Source organism: Macaca mulatta, chromosome 14, assembly GCF_049350105.2.
Source record: "Macaca mulatta isolate MMU2019108-1 chromosome 14, T2T-MMU8v2.0, whole genome shotgun sequence".
In the NCBI taxonomy this organism is placed as follows: Eukaryota; Metazoa; Chordata; class Mammalia; order Primates; family Cercopithecidae; genus Macaca; species Macaca mulatta.
The window spans coordinates 85,608,857-85,624,519 of NC_133419.1; the positions used below are offsets into that span (position 1 = coordinate 85,608,857).

General features: G+C 33.3%; 1 protein-coding gene across 1 annotated transcript in view; it reads right to left on the bottom strand.

The window, feature by feature from the left end:
- Positions 1-15,663, bottom strand: part of DLG2 (discs large MAGUK scaffold protein 2) — a 2,228,225-nt gene that overhangs the window by 1,616,272 nt on the left and 596,290 nt on the right. The window lies entirely within an intron of this gene.

Here is a 15,663-nt window from a genome sequence, read left to right on the forward strand (position 1 = left end):
GCGGTATTTGGTTTTCTGTTCTTGCGATAGTTTGCTGAGAATGATGGTTTCCAGCTGCATCCATGTCCCTACAAAGGACACAAACTCATCCTTCTTTACGGCTGCATAGTATTCCATGGTGTAGATGTGCCACATTTTCTTAATCCAGTCTGTCACTGATGGACATTTGGGTTGATTCCAAGTCTTTGCTATTGTGAATAGTGCTGCAATAAACATACGTGTGCATGTGTCTTTATAGCAGCGTGACTTATAATCCTTTGGGTATATACCCAGTAATGGGATGGCTGGGTCATATGGTACATCTAGTTCTAGATCCTTGAGGAATCACCATATTGTTTTCCATAATGGTTGAACTAGTTTACAATCCCACCAACAGTGTAAAAGTGTTCCTAGTTCTCCACATCCTCTCCAACACCTGTTTTTTCCTGACTTTTTAATGATTTCCATTCTAACTGGTGTGAGATGGTATTTCATTGTGGTTTTGATTTGCATTTCTCTGATGGCCAGTGATGATGAGCATTTTTTCATGTGTCTGTTGGCTGTATGAATGTCTTCTTTTGAGAAATGTCTGTTCATATCCTTTTCCTACTTTTTGATGGAGTTGTTTTTTTTTTTCTTGTAAATTTGATTGAGTTCTTTATAGGTTCTGGATATTAGCCCTTTGTCAGATAAGTAGATTGCAAAAATGTTCTCCCATTCTGTAGGTTGCCTGTTCACTCTGATGGTAATTTCTTTTGCTGTGTAGAAGCTCTTTAGTTTAATTAGATCCCGTTTGTCAATTTTGGCTTTTGTTGCCATTGCTTTTGGTGTTTTAGACATGAAGTCCTTGCCCATGCCTATGTCCTGAATGGTATTACCTAGGTTTTCTTCTAGGGTTTTTATGGTTTTAGGTCTAACATTTAAGTCTCTAATCCATCTTGAATTAATTTTCGTATAAGGAGTAAGGAAAGGATCCAGTTTCAACTTTCTACTTATAGCTAGCCAATTTTCCCAGCACCATTTATTAAACAGGGAATCCTTTCCCCATTTCTTGTTTCTCTCAGGTTTGTCAAAGATCAGATGGCTGTAGATGTGTGGTATTATTTCTGAGGGTTCTGTTCTGTTCCATTGGTCTATGTCTCTGTTTTGGTACCAGTACCATGCTGTTTTGGTTACTGTAGCCTTGTAGTATAGTTTGAAGTCAGGTAGCTTGATGCCTCCAGCTTTGCTCTTTTGGCTTAGGATTGTCTTGGCAATGCGGGCTCTTTTTTGGTTCCATATGAACTTTAGTTTTTTCCAATTCTGTGAAGAAAGTCATTGGTAGCTTAATGGGGATGGCATTGAATCTATAAATTACCTTGGGCACTATGGCCATTTTCACGATATTGATTCTTCCTATCCATGAGCATGGTATGTTCTTCCATTTGTTTGTGTCCTCTTTTATTTCACTGAGCAGTGGCTTGTAGTTCTCCTTGAAGAGGTCCTTTACATCCCTTGTAAGTTGGATTCCTAGGTATTTTATTCTCTTTGAAGCTATTATGAATGGGAGTTCATTCAGATTTGGCTCTCTGTCTGTTACTGCTGTATAAGAATGCTTGTGATTTTTGTACATTGATTTTGTATCCTGAGACTTTGCTGAAGTTGCTTATCAGCTTAAGGAGATTTTGGGCTGAGATGATGGGATTTTCTAAATATACGATCATGTCATCTGCAAACAGGGACAATTTGATTTCTTCTTTTCTTAACTGAATACCCGTTATTTCTTTCTCTTTCCTGATTGCCCTAGCCAGAACTTCCAACACTACGTTGAATAGGAGTGGTGAGAGAGGGCATCCCTGTCTTGTGCCAGTTTTCAAAGGGAATTTTTCCAGTTTTTGCCCATTCAGTATGATATTGGCTGTGGGTCTGTCATAAATAGCTCTTATTATTTGGAGATACATTCCATCAATACCAAATTTATTGAGAGTTTTTAGCATGAAGGGCTGTTGAATTTTGTCAAAGGCCTTTTCTGCATCTATTGAGATAATCATGTGGTTTTTGTCTTTGGTTCTGTTAATATGCTGGATTACGTTTATTGATTTGTGTATGTTGAACCAGCCTTGCATCCCAGGGATGAAGCCCACTTGATCATGGTGGATAAGCTTTTTGATATGCTGCTGGATTGGGTTTGCTAGTATTTTATGGAGGATTTTTACATCAATGTTCGTCAGTGATATTGGTCTAAAATTCTCTTTTCTTGTTGTATCTCTGTCAGGCTTTGGTATCAGGATGATGTTGACCTCGTAAAATGAGTTATGGAGGATTTCTCTTTTTCTATTGATTGGAATAGTTTCAGAAGGAATGGTACCAACTCCTCCTTGTACCTCTGGTAGAATTCGAATACCTATCATTCAATAAAAATTGGCTAACCAAAAAACGAAACAGAGTTGCCATTGATACAAGTATTAGAGTTATTAGAAAAGACCTTTGAAATAATCATGTTCGAAATGGTTCAGAAAATAAATGGCATCCCTATGATATGGGTGCTTTTCTGTATAGATATTATCCTTCACTAAAAAGTTTATTCTTAAAACTAATTTTAAAATGTAGAGAGTAGCAAATTTCTCCAGAAAACTATATCTTTGAGAAAGAATCAATGAAAATTCAATAACTAAAAAATTCAATAATTGAAATTAAGAATTAAATAGGGGAATTTAAAAACGAATATATTTCAGTACAAGAGAGTGGCAATAAACTAGAAGAAATATTAATTAATAGATCCAAAATGAAGCACTAAAAGAAAAAAGATTAAAAATTATTTTACAATGCCATAAAAGACGTATACATCATTATAGGAATAACGAAGTACCTGTCAATGGACTCTGAGAATTGAAAGAGAGAGAAAATGTAGCAGAAGCATTATATGATGTCTAATGATTGGTATATTTTCAAAACTGACAAGACAAAAAGCTACAGATTCAAGAAGTCCTGCAAATCCCAAGTAGGGAAAGTATAAAGAAAACACACCAAAACATACAATAATCAAATTGCTGAAAACCAATGACAGAGATTGACTCTTAAAAGCAGACATTAATTATAAAGAAGGAATGATAACACTGGCAGCAATAATGAAAGCCACAGGCATTTTTAATGTACTGACTGCCTAACTTGAATTTTATATTAACTGAAAATACAATTCAAAAACTTAGGCAAAATAAAACACTTTCATCAAACAAAAAAAACAGTGAATACACCAGCAGATCTATATTTTAAAAAATACTACAGAGAATTATTCTGGTAGAAGGAAAATGATTCTGGAAGGATGCAGAAACATACAGAAAGGATTGAAGAGCCAAAAGTAGGGTTAATATACGGGTAAATCTAAATGAATATTGGCTACACAGTCCTTAGAAGAAATGTGTAGCTATTATGTAGCTTGTAATACATGTATTTTTTAAAATGGGAATATCTAAAAATCAAAGTTTCCATCTCAGGAAACAGGAAAAGTAAAGAAAATAAAACCCAAATATAGTTGAAGGAAGAAGATAAATAAGATGAAAATCAGTGACAAATAATATATAAATGTAAAATTGGAATTGGTTAGCTATTAGAAAAGACTTTAAGTTGATAATCGTCTATTATGAATGATCAAGAAGAGAAACGGGACAAGTTACTAATACTATGAGTAAAAAATAAAACATCACTTCAGATCTTACCAAAGACAATATAAACAACTTTATGCCAATTAAAGTTAAAAATTTAGTTGAAATGGAGAAAGACTAGCTGCAAAATAACTTACCAAAACCAATATGAGTAAATTTTAAAAGGCATATTTTCTAATCTCTGATAAATAAATTGAATTACTAATTTAAAACCTTTTCAGAAAGAAATATCAATCCCAAAGACTTCAGAGGTGAATTATTCCAAATATTAAAATAATAATGTTAATCTAAAACAAACTTTTCCAGAGAACGGCAAAAGATAAATCATTTCCCAATTTCTTTTAAAGCCAGCATAATTTTGGTTTTAAAAAAGACAAAAATGGTATAGGAAAGGAAAATTACAGGCCAATCTTTCTCATTAGCATGAAAGCAAAAATAAAAAATAAAAAATAATAAAAAAAAATAAAACAGCTACATATGAAAAGAATAACACTACATAATTTTAACTTTCAAAAATCAACTAACACGATTCACCACATTAAGAGACAAAAAGGAAAAAAGTATATGATAATTTCAATAGATATAGAAAATATACTTTATAAAGTTCAACACTTATTTTAAAAAATCATAGCAAACCAAGAACAAAAGGGAATGACTTTAAACTGAAAAACATTTTTTAAACATTATATTGTGAAATATTATAATATTCTTATTTAATATTAGAATGCCAGCTAGCATCATGTCTATTCAATACTCTACTGGAAATTTTAGCCAGGAAAATAAGAAAAGAAAAAAATTAGAAAAGACCAAATAAAACTATTAGTATTTTCAATTAATTCGAATTATTTACACTGTAAATCCAAAAGAATCTACATATGAAGTATCAGAAATTAAGTGAATTTAGCAAGTTGTCTACATACAATGTCAATATATAAAAATTGCATTTCTTTAAATATATCACCAACAATTGAAAAATACTATTTAAAAATACTATTTTTATCAAAATATAGCACCTCTGAATGAGTAAATGTAATGAGATGTTCAAGAGTTCTACAAAGTGAATTATAAAATATTGGAAGAAATTAAAGAAGACCTAAATAAATATATATACACATATATCATGTTGTTAAGTTATAAGCTCAAAGTTGTAAGAACGTAAATCCTTCCCAAGTTGGCCCACAGATTCAATCAATTCACAACCAGAATCTCATAAGGACATCTGTGGAAATTGATGTTGATTCTGAAATGTATATGGAAATGCAAATATACAAGAATTGCTAAGAAAATTGTGTAGAAATATCAAATTCTAGGACTTACACTACTAGATATTAAAACATTATGTACAGCAATTAAGACAGTGCTCAGTTTGCATAAGGATAGACAAATAGACCAGGATATTTGAATAGGGCTTAAAAATATCCCCACTGATATAAGGCTACTTAACATACATCAAAGGTATCCTAGAATTAAATGGGGGAAAGGTGTTCTTATCAACAAATAATTAATTACATATCCACATGAGGGAAAATGAATTGTGACCCCTTACCTCATACTATACACAAAATCAATTCCAAGTCAATTTAGATCTAAATGTGAAAAATTCTAGGAGAGAACATAAAGAAAATATTTTAACAAACTTGTAGTAGGCATAGATTTCCTAAAAAGGACACAAAAAGCACTTTATCATTTCATAAAGAGAAAGATTGATAAATTGGACAAAATTAAAAGTAATACCTTTTGTTCAAAAGGCACCATTAGAAAAAGGAAAATGCAAGAAAAAGAGTGAAATAAAATGTTTGGAACACATATATCCAAAATAGGACTCATATTCAGTATATATATAAATCAATAAAACAAAAAAAGAAAACCCAGACCAATAAATATACAGAAAGATTCTCAAGCTTAATAATGAGAGAAACGCAAAATTGAAACTACAATATTTCTATGGACCTAACAAAGTAGCTACTGAAAAAAAAAAGTAGAGCAGCTGGAAGTAACATACATTGCTGGTGGGAGTATAGATTTGTATAATCACTTTGGAAAACTGTATAAAATTTTCTACTACAGTTAAACATATGCTTATTCTAAGATCTAGCAACTCTACTCCTAGTTGTATAACTGAGGGCATATCACGCCCAAAGTTTACAAAAATGTTCTTACCAGATTTAGTCATTATAGCCTGAAACTGGAAAGCAAACTAATATCCATCAACAGCAGAGTGAATAAATAGTGAGGTGTATTCATTCAATGGATTACTAAATGGGAATGAAAAGGGATAAATTGCAGTAACAGTTTCCAAAAGACAAACTGCAACAACTTAAGTGAATCTCACAAAATATAATTTTGACTGAAATAAGCAAGGGGAAAAATAGTCTACGATTCCATGCGCATAAGTTTCACAGGTGTAACTAATTTGTCATGATAGAAGTCAGAGGAGTGGTTATTTTTGCAGTGTAGCTGTTAGTGATTGAGAAAGTTCACTAGTGATATCAGTTTCTCTATCAGGGAAGTTGTGTTCACTTTGTGAAAATTCATCAAGCTATACACTCTGTGAGATTTTCTGCATTGATATTTTATTTCAATTTTAAAATATATACTTGTATAAATAAGTAAATAAATATACTAGAGCATAGTGTTTTTGTAATTGTAGTAAAACAAAAATAACATAAAATCTACCCTCATAAATTTTTAAGTGTACAGTACTACATTATTAACTATAAGCACAATGCTGTACAGTAGATCTCTAGAACTTTTTCACTTTGCATGACAAACTTTGTACCGATTAAAGAAAAACTCCCCATTTCCCTCTTTCTCCAGCGCCGGGCAGCCACCATTTTACTTTCTGTTTCAGTGAGTTTGACTACTTTAGACACTTCATGTAAGTGGAATCATGTAGTATTTGTCCTATGACTGGCTTTTTTCACTTAGTATAATGTCCTAAAGGTTTATCTTTGTTGCACATATTGTACCATATGACAAGATTTCCATTTTTTAAAGGCTAAATATTATATGTATATAACATATAAGCATATATACATATATGTATATAAAATGTTATATATAGATATATGTAACATTTTCTTTATCCCAACACCCACAATGGACATTTAGGTTGTTTCTACCTCATAGATATTGTGAAAAAATGCTGCACTGAATGTAGAAATGCAAATATCTCTTTAAGATCCACATTTCAAATTCTTTTGGATAAATACACGGAAGTGAGATTGGTGGGTCATATGAAAATTAAAATTTTTATTTTTTATGAACTCAAAACTGTTTTCCATGACAGCCGCACTATCTTACATTTCCAGCAACAGTGCACAAGTGTTCTAATTTCTCCACATCCTTCTCAACACTTGTTATCTTCTGTTTTTTGTTTGTTTTGTTTTTGGTTTTGCTTTTTTGTTTTGTTTTTTATAATGGCCATCTCAACAGGTGTGAAGTGATATCTCCTTGTGGTTTTGACTTGCATTTCCCTGATGGTTAGTTTTCATATACCTGTTGGCCATTTGTATGCCTTCTATGGAGAAATGTCTATTCAAATCCTTTGTCCATTTTTTATTTTTATTTTATTTTTTTGCTTTTGCGGTATAAAAGTTCCTTACACATTCTGAATAATATTAACCCTTTACCAGTGAGATGATTTGCAGATATGTTCTCCCATTCCATAGGATGCTTTTTCACTCTGCTGTTTCCTTTGCTGTACAGAGCTTTATAGTGTGATATAGTCCCACTTGTCAATTTTTGTTTTTGTTGCCTGTGCTTTATTTTTTTTTAATTGAAATTTCTATCTGAGTTATTGTGACTTCACTCTTTCTGCATTGGCATCTTTTTTCTATAAATTATTTCAAGAATGCATACACAATTTGAATTATTTTGCTGTTTTTTGCTCAGATATTATTTGGCCTAGATGAGTTACAGATACAAAATTTGCAACTTGAATTTGCAACAAATGTGCTGCTTCTGAAGGCATATGCCTCAGGAGGCAAGTATCATACAGTTTGAAGAGATGTGTCAGTCAAGCTTCAAAAAACTAATGCTGTAAAAGCTGAGGAAATTCAGTATTATACTAAAGCTGATGGTTAATATGTAAATATTTTATTTTTGTCCTTCCCAGAAACACATATGTAATCTTAAACTTCACTAAAATGAACCCTATTGGGCAAATCCTAAGAAATTGTGAACTACAAATTATTCCATCACTAAGTTATCCCATATGTGTGTATTGTATTTTTCTCATTTTTATTTTAGTGGATAGAAAAGTTAGAAAGTCTATCAAAATAACTAAAATGTACAAAATAACTAAGCATTGACCCCATTAACTTTCCCAACAGTCTTGCTGAGTGTTACTGCAGTTCATTCTGTCTTGCACTATAATTCAGGCAAGCACTCCAATTCTTCAGTCACTTTGCTCCTGACATACTGTGTGCCTCTAGAAATTTCCCCCAGCCAATTTCGGCACATTTAACACCTGTATGGCTCAGTTGCAGAATTTGAGGTTAACACAACCAGAAGATTGAGGATGAACATAATTTACAAAAGGAGGAGTCACTTTGGAAGTTATAGTACAGTAAATAGGCAGGGGTTTCTCAATGTTATACTGATAAAATCTGAAGCTAGGCCTCTTTCATTTTGGTTATCTGAAATTAAACAGAGTTTATATTCTATGAACTTACAATATTCTCTGAGCAATTCAGGAAAAAAAGGAGGCTCTTTCATGCTATGAAGAAAAATACAGTTTGATATTTATGCGTAAAAATTATATCAATGCAATAGTTGAAAAAATGTAGGGGAAAATTTAGATTTAATTCATGTTTGATTATTGCATTCCAGGTAAAATTTCTATATAAAAATATTTTATTTGTAATAGATAGACTTTAAACATGTATCTGCAAACTTGGGCTCACAGTTCCTACTTTGCCCAAGAGACAGGTTTGTTAAGAAGATAATAAAAATAGGGCCGGGCGCGGTGGCTCAAGCCTCTAATCCCAGCACTTTGGGAGGCCGAGACGGGTGGATCACGAGGTCAGGAGATCGAGACCATCCTGGCGAACACCGTGAAACCCCGTCTCTACTAAAAAATACAAAAAACTAGCCGGGCGAGGTGGCGGGCGCCTGTAGTCCCAGCTACTCGGGAGGCTGAGGCAGGAGAATGGCGTAAACCTGGGAGGCGGAGCTTGCAGTGAGCTGAGATCCGGCCACTGCACTCCAGCCCGGGCTACAGAGCGAGACTCCGCCTCAAAAAAAAAAAAAAAAAAAAAAAGAAGATAATAAAAATAACAGGTAATATTTATTCAAAAGCATTAAATGCTAAACATTGTGTTAAATATTTTATCTTTATAAGATAGGTAGTATCACAGACAAATGAAAAAAAAAAAATAAGTGGCAGGAAAGTTTTTACCCTAGGTCACACAGCTTGTTAGGGCAAAGAAAGACTTTTAAATAATGTTTGTTTTATTTGCAAATTCATGTTTTTAACTTACCTCACAGAGATCTAGTAGGGTAATAGAAATGAGTGCTTTAGAAGTTATTTATCACTAAACTAACTGAAGAGGCAGGTCTGAAACTAAAATGGGCATTTTGCACCTATCTGCTTTTGAAGCCTTTGAAACCAGAAGACTGAAAGAGAGTTAGTACTCATCACAACTAGGTTATGATTTTTGAAATAATCAACATAACAGAGAAATAAGGACACTAAGCAGTATACAACATTTTTACAATTGTTAAAATGACTCTGCCAGCAGAGGTGGGGATGATTGGTAAAACATCCTGAAATGCATGTACATATAGTATGTGCATACTGTCAAAATTCTAAATGTAGTGTTAAAGTACTAAGATGGTGATAATTAAACAAAATCTTATATTAAAGATTCTGTAGTGGGTACTGAGTTTACTGCACAGATTCCCCCCTTCAGGGTCAAAATGAGAGTTTACTGCTCATTCTCCCAGCTGGTAGGAGTGTTAGCTGCGAAGGCTCACCCTCTCTTGGAAGTTGCCTTGACCAAAATTACTTCATTTCTTCACTAGGGCAAACTGCATCCAATGATCCCCACAAGATCAGCTGAGGTCTCTGTTGAGTGTTCCCTAGTAAGTTCTTGTATACAAATCTCAGAGTTTTGAGTCTGTTTTCCGGGGAACCTGACCGACAACAATGATTAATCCCAAATTCTCTCACAGTTCACTGCGTATGGTTCTTGCTATTATTACAAAAGATGTACTTTTTTTCTATTTTCCCAATATCAAGTAATGGAGCAGTAAATCTTCTACATAGAGCTGACATTACTTTATGGGCCTTCTAAAAATTTTATATAGAGTCTGTACGTAACAAGGCAATCACATTGAAAAATGGTACACCTTATGACTAAAAGACTTTTAAAGACTTGTATGGTCATTGGCTTAGGAGATTTCTTTCTACAAAACAAAAGTTTTAAGTTATAAATAATAGACTTAAGTAGAAATGTGCTGTATTTCCCTCTAACTTGCACACAGCTAAATGAGTTTTTTTCCCATTCTTTCTTGAATAAAATATAAAACCTAGGTTGTAAAATGGAAATAATCCCTGCTGCTTTATAAATCTATAAAAAGTCATTTGATGAGAAGCAATGATTTGTAGTACTTGTGGGATAACTTATATTGAATGGTACCAGAAACTTCACTTCAACAAAAATTTGACATTTATTAACCATCCATTATGTACAAGGCACTCATCTGGGTTCTGTGGTGACAAATGAGGTGATTAAAATTAGACTAAATACTTGTTGACTCAATTGCCACCATTCCTTTCCTTCAGGATCCCATAAGTTAGTTGAGAAAAAAAGGGAAAATAAAAAATGACACAAATACAATGCAAGCAGTTATTAAATCCATGGGTATGTTGGTTAACAAGACAAATATGAGGACAAAACTGAATATCTGTCAAATATTAATATGTTTGTTTTCAGCATATCATGAGATTCTATTGCATATATCCAAGAAGTAGAAATATATCATAACCAAGAAATAATACCAATTATTTGCAGAGGATCATTCCAGCCTGAATGTTAAAAGTGAGGAAACCATGCTATCACTGAGCTTATATTATAAAAGCATTTTATCTTTTCAAAAATGTTCTAATAAATTATATTCAATTCTAGCTATAAGAAGCTAGAGAGGCTTATGAATGAATACACTGAAAGGTCACTATAAAATGCACATTTGCTTATATATAAATATCATATTGCACATCAGACCTACTCCTTGTTCTCCTTTTCCTCTCAGTACATGGCAACACTAATTGTTCAAGCTAGAAATCTAGAAATCAACTTTGACACTTTTCAATACATCGCCACTTACATATAAACAAATCAATCTAATATACAGTATATCCTCCTATTTTATCTCCTAATTATACATTTTCAAAAGGGATGATATCATCCCCTAGGGAGTGAAAATTGATTCTGGAGGAAAGGGGTATGATAGTTAATTTTATCTCAACTTGGCTAAGCTATAGTACCCAGTTGTTTGGTCAAACACTATTTTAGATGTTGCTTTGAAGGTATTTTTTAGATATGATTAACATTCAGAATCAGTTAACGCTAATTAAAACAGATTACCCTTCATAATATGGATGGGTCTTATCCAATTTGAAGGCCTTAAGAGCAAAGACTGAGGTTCCCTAAAGAAGAAAGAATTCTGTCTCAAGATTACAACATATAAATTCTGCCTGAGTTTCCACCCTTCCGCCTCTCTCTGTCTCTTTCTCTCTCTTTCCCTCTCTTCTTTTCTCCCTCCCTCCCCTCTCTCTCTGACTACAACAAGGGTGAAACATATTTTTATGTACAAAGCACAGATATATGTATCTTACATAAAGAGATAAGTAGTATATCTATGGCATAAAAATTTCAAGCTAGGTGGGGTTAATTAGTACAAAAGTTTCTAAAATGTCTCCTGGTCTCTGGGCAGTGGAGAGAGGTGGGAGGGGTGGATATTAAAAAATGGTGAAGAAACTGTACTAAACATTTCCTTAGTATTAGTATGTCCTCTACTGTGTATCTTTTGAACACTACCCTAGAATAGTCCACTATTTATTAGAAACATTGCTTCTTTTAAAAGGGCTCTCTGTGGGGCTTAGTCCCCCATAAATGCATCTTCCACATTATCTAACAGCTCTATGTAAAATGCAAAATTGACTATGTTACTCCTTTGTTTAAAAGCCCTTGATGGGTCCAGGTTTGGGAACTTCTCATTTCTGCTCCAGTAGGAATCGACAGGCATGGCAAGTGTCTTCATCATTTCACAGAGGAGGATACTAAGATCCAGTTAGGTGTGATGATTTCCCCAAGTTGAACAATTAAAGGCAAATTCAGGATTTAAAACCAGGTTTCACAATCTACATATCCAGTTCCTTTTAATTTTAATTTTATTTTTAAAAATTTTTTATTATACTTTAAGTTCTGGGATAGAAGAACATATCAGGCATTTTTTTGGACCACTCTGGAATAAAACTAGAAATACCAAGAGGAACTTTCAAAAGTTTAAAAATACATGGAAATTAAACAATCTGCTCCTGAATAACCATTGAGTGAACAATGAAATTAAGGTGGAAATTTAAAATATATATATTAAAGGAATAAAAATAGAGATAAAATACACCCAAATCTCTGGGATACAGCAAAAGCAGTGCTAAGAGAAAAGTTTATGGTGTTAAATGCCTATGTCAAAAAAATAGAAAGATCTCAAATTAACAATTTAACATCACACCTCAAAGAACTAAAAAAAAGAATAAACCAAACCCAAAGCTAGGTTAAGAAAGAATAAAGATCAGAGCAGAACTAAATAAAAGTGAGATGATAAATACAACACAACTTTTCACAAAATGAAAAGTTGGTTCTTTGAAAAAGATAAACAAAATAGCCAGATTAACCGAGAAAAAAAGAGAGAAGTTTCAAATAAGTAAATTCAGAAACGATAAAGGTGACATCACAACTGATACCTCAGAAAAGATTATCAGAGACTACTATGAGCACCTCTATGCTCACAAACTAGTAAAACTAGAAAAGATGAATAAATTTCTGGAAACAAACAACTTCCCAAGAATGACCAGGAAGAAATATAAATGCTAAGGATATCAAGAACCAGTAGTGAAATTAAATTAGCAATGAAAAAATTCCCCTCCCAAAAAAGTCCAATGACAGATGGATTAATAGCTGAATTTTACCAGATGTTCAAAAGACAGTGGTACAAATGCTATTGAAATTGTTCCAAAAATCAAGGGGGAGATAATCCTCCCTAACTCATTCTACAAAGCCAGTTATCACTCTGATGACAAAGACAGGCAAGAACACAACAACCAAAAATTATAGGTCAGTATACCTGATGAAGATAGATGCAAAAATTCTCAACAAAATACTAGCAAATAGAATCCAACAGCAAATCAAAAAGATAATACACCATGACCAACTGGGTTTTATCTAGGGATGTAAGGATAGTTCAAAACACACAAATCAACAAATGTGATTCACCACATAAACAAAATTCATAACAAAAACTATATGATTATATCAATAGATGCAAAAAAAGCATTCAATAGAATTCAACATCCTATCATAACAAAAATCATCAACAAACTTAGCAACAAAAAACATGTTTCAAGATAATAAAAGCCATATACAACAAGCCTACAGACAACATGAGGAAAAGTTAAAGCATTCTCCCTAAGAACTGGAACAAAACAAGGATGCCCACTTTTACCACTTCTATTTAACACAGTATTAGAAGTCCTAGTTAGAGCCATCAGGCAAGAAAAAGAAATAAAAGGCACCCAAATTAGAAAAGGGGAAGTCAAATTTTCTCTGTTCACTGATGATATGATCTTATATCTAGAAAACAATCCCATTACTATTATTTATATCTAGAAAACAATCCCATATATGTATATATCTCACTATGGCTCTTCTGTGTGTGTGTGTGTGTGTGTGTGTGTGTGTGTGTGTGTGTGTGTGTATGTATATATGTGTATATATATACACACACAGAAGAGCTATAGTGGCTCCTTTTTTTTTTTTACCTCAAGAGACTTAGTTCCCATTCCCTGATTGTATGTTTCTAGCATGTACCTCAATTTATCATTTGTCACACTTTAAAAATAGGGTACCTAGACAACAACACACTAGTATCATAGAACTTAACAAAATGTAACTATTATTTTTCTTTTACCACTGTAAAAAAGATAAGTATTTTTATTAAACAGTAAGAATCCATTCACAATTATATCTTTAATGATCATTTCTAATATCTGCCTTTACATATCTACCTTCAGCCATGGCTTGTCCCCAGAACCTCAATCACATATTGTGATATCTCTTATCCAATATTTTCAATTCATTGATCCTTCTGTTGACTCAAATTTTACATCTCTGAAATGAACATCATTGACCCCTAAAGGCCAATTTCCTTCCTGGCTTTTCAATTTCTGTCAACCTATCAGCATTTGGACTCAGTAACTTGGAGTAATATTTCCCTGCAGCCTTTCTTGCTTTCACTTTCTTTTAACGGGTTGTCTCCAAGTCCTTCAAGGTCTCCTTTAAAATCCCTCTCATAGCCATTCCTTTCATTTCATTCCCACTGTGACCATCCTATGCAGGCCCTCATTTGCTCATACTTAGATCACTACAAAGTTTTGTATCTAGCTGTCAGAACTCTGCAAGTACCTCATTGGATTTCGTTTCAATTGCAGTCAGAATTTCCTGCCTGCCCTGTCTAAAGGATAACCCTAACCTTACCCTCACTTGGTTTCCCTGCCTCAAACTCCTCTCTAATTCATCTTGGAGACTGCCAGCACTTTATTCAAAAATATTATTTTCATTATTTTACTCCCTTGGACAAATAAATATTTTTCTGCTCAATACTACTACTACAGATATTAATAATAATATGTAACATTATTTGACCATTAAGCATGTTTCACACACTGGGCTTAAATATTTACATTTCTCATTTTACTTAATCCTTATTTTATAGATGGGAAAACTTAGGCAGAGGGAGGTTAAGTGATATGTCCATGTTATCCTGGTAATGAAAGGCTGAACCAAGGATGCTGCCAAACCCTAACCTCTCAAACAGTAAATTCCTTAAAAGACTTCTACTACAGTCTGATCCCAAATTGTGTTTTCATATCTCTTTCTTATGACTCCTACATAGGCCCCATCTCTTCCATTAGATAAATGATTTACTCTCCTTTAAGTTATTCTATGTGTGCTTTTGAAATTTTTGTGCCAGCTATTATCTATCCCCACCCCATCTTTCTATCCCCCATCTTTCTTTCTAGAACTAAAATCTGTATAATAGGTACCATTATTACTATTTTGTAGAGGCAAAAACTGAGGCTATTTGCCAGAAGTCCCACAGCCTGTATCTAGGGACTAGAAATTGAACCCAGGTCTATTTTACTACAAAGACTGTGCTTCCTCACTACACTCTACTATGCTATATATAATCGCTTACCATCCACCCTCTAAAGAATGAATCCTCTCCCACCTTTTTCACAGAGCCTGTTCTGACTACTCTAGCCCAAGCCATCTTCCTTGTTCAAAAATCTCATAGCACTTTCAGTTTTTGCTTTATGAAATGTCTACAATGTTATGACTTTTTACTTTCATGTTGGTATTTAGGTACTTGTGAAGTTGTTTTCCTACTCAAAACCAGGTTGGAGAGTACAAAATAGCAATGAAGAGCTTGGACGCTGGAGTCAGTCTGTCTGAGCTCAAATCCTAGCATAACTGATTTTTAATCTGTGTGACTATGGGAAAATTACCTGATCTCTCTATGCCTCTGTTTCATCATTTGTAAAATGGACAATAGCATTTAACACATAGAGTTGTTGGAAGCATTAAATGAATTAATCTATATAAAGCTCTCAGAACACTGTCTAGCACATTAGTCACTTAACTACTATAGACAGGAGTTTGCTATCTTCATTTCTTATAATACTCTTTTCACACTTTGAAACTAAACCTTAACGGTAAGTCCACGGACGCTCAAGGTAGATATGTAAAGAACTTCCAAT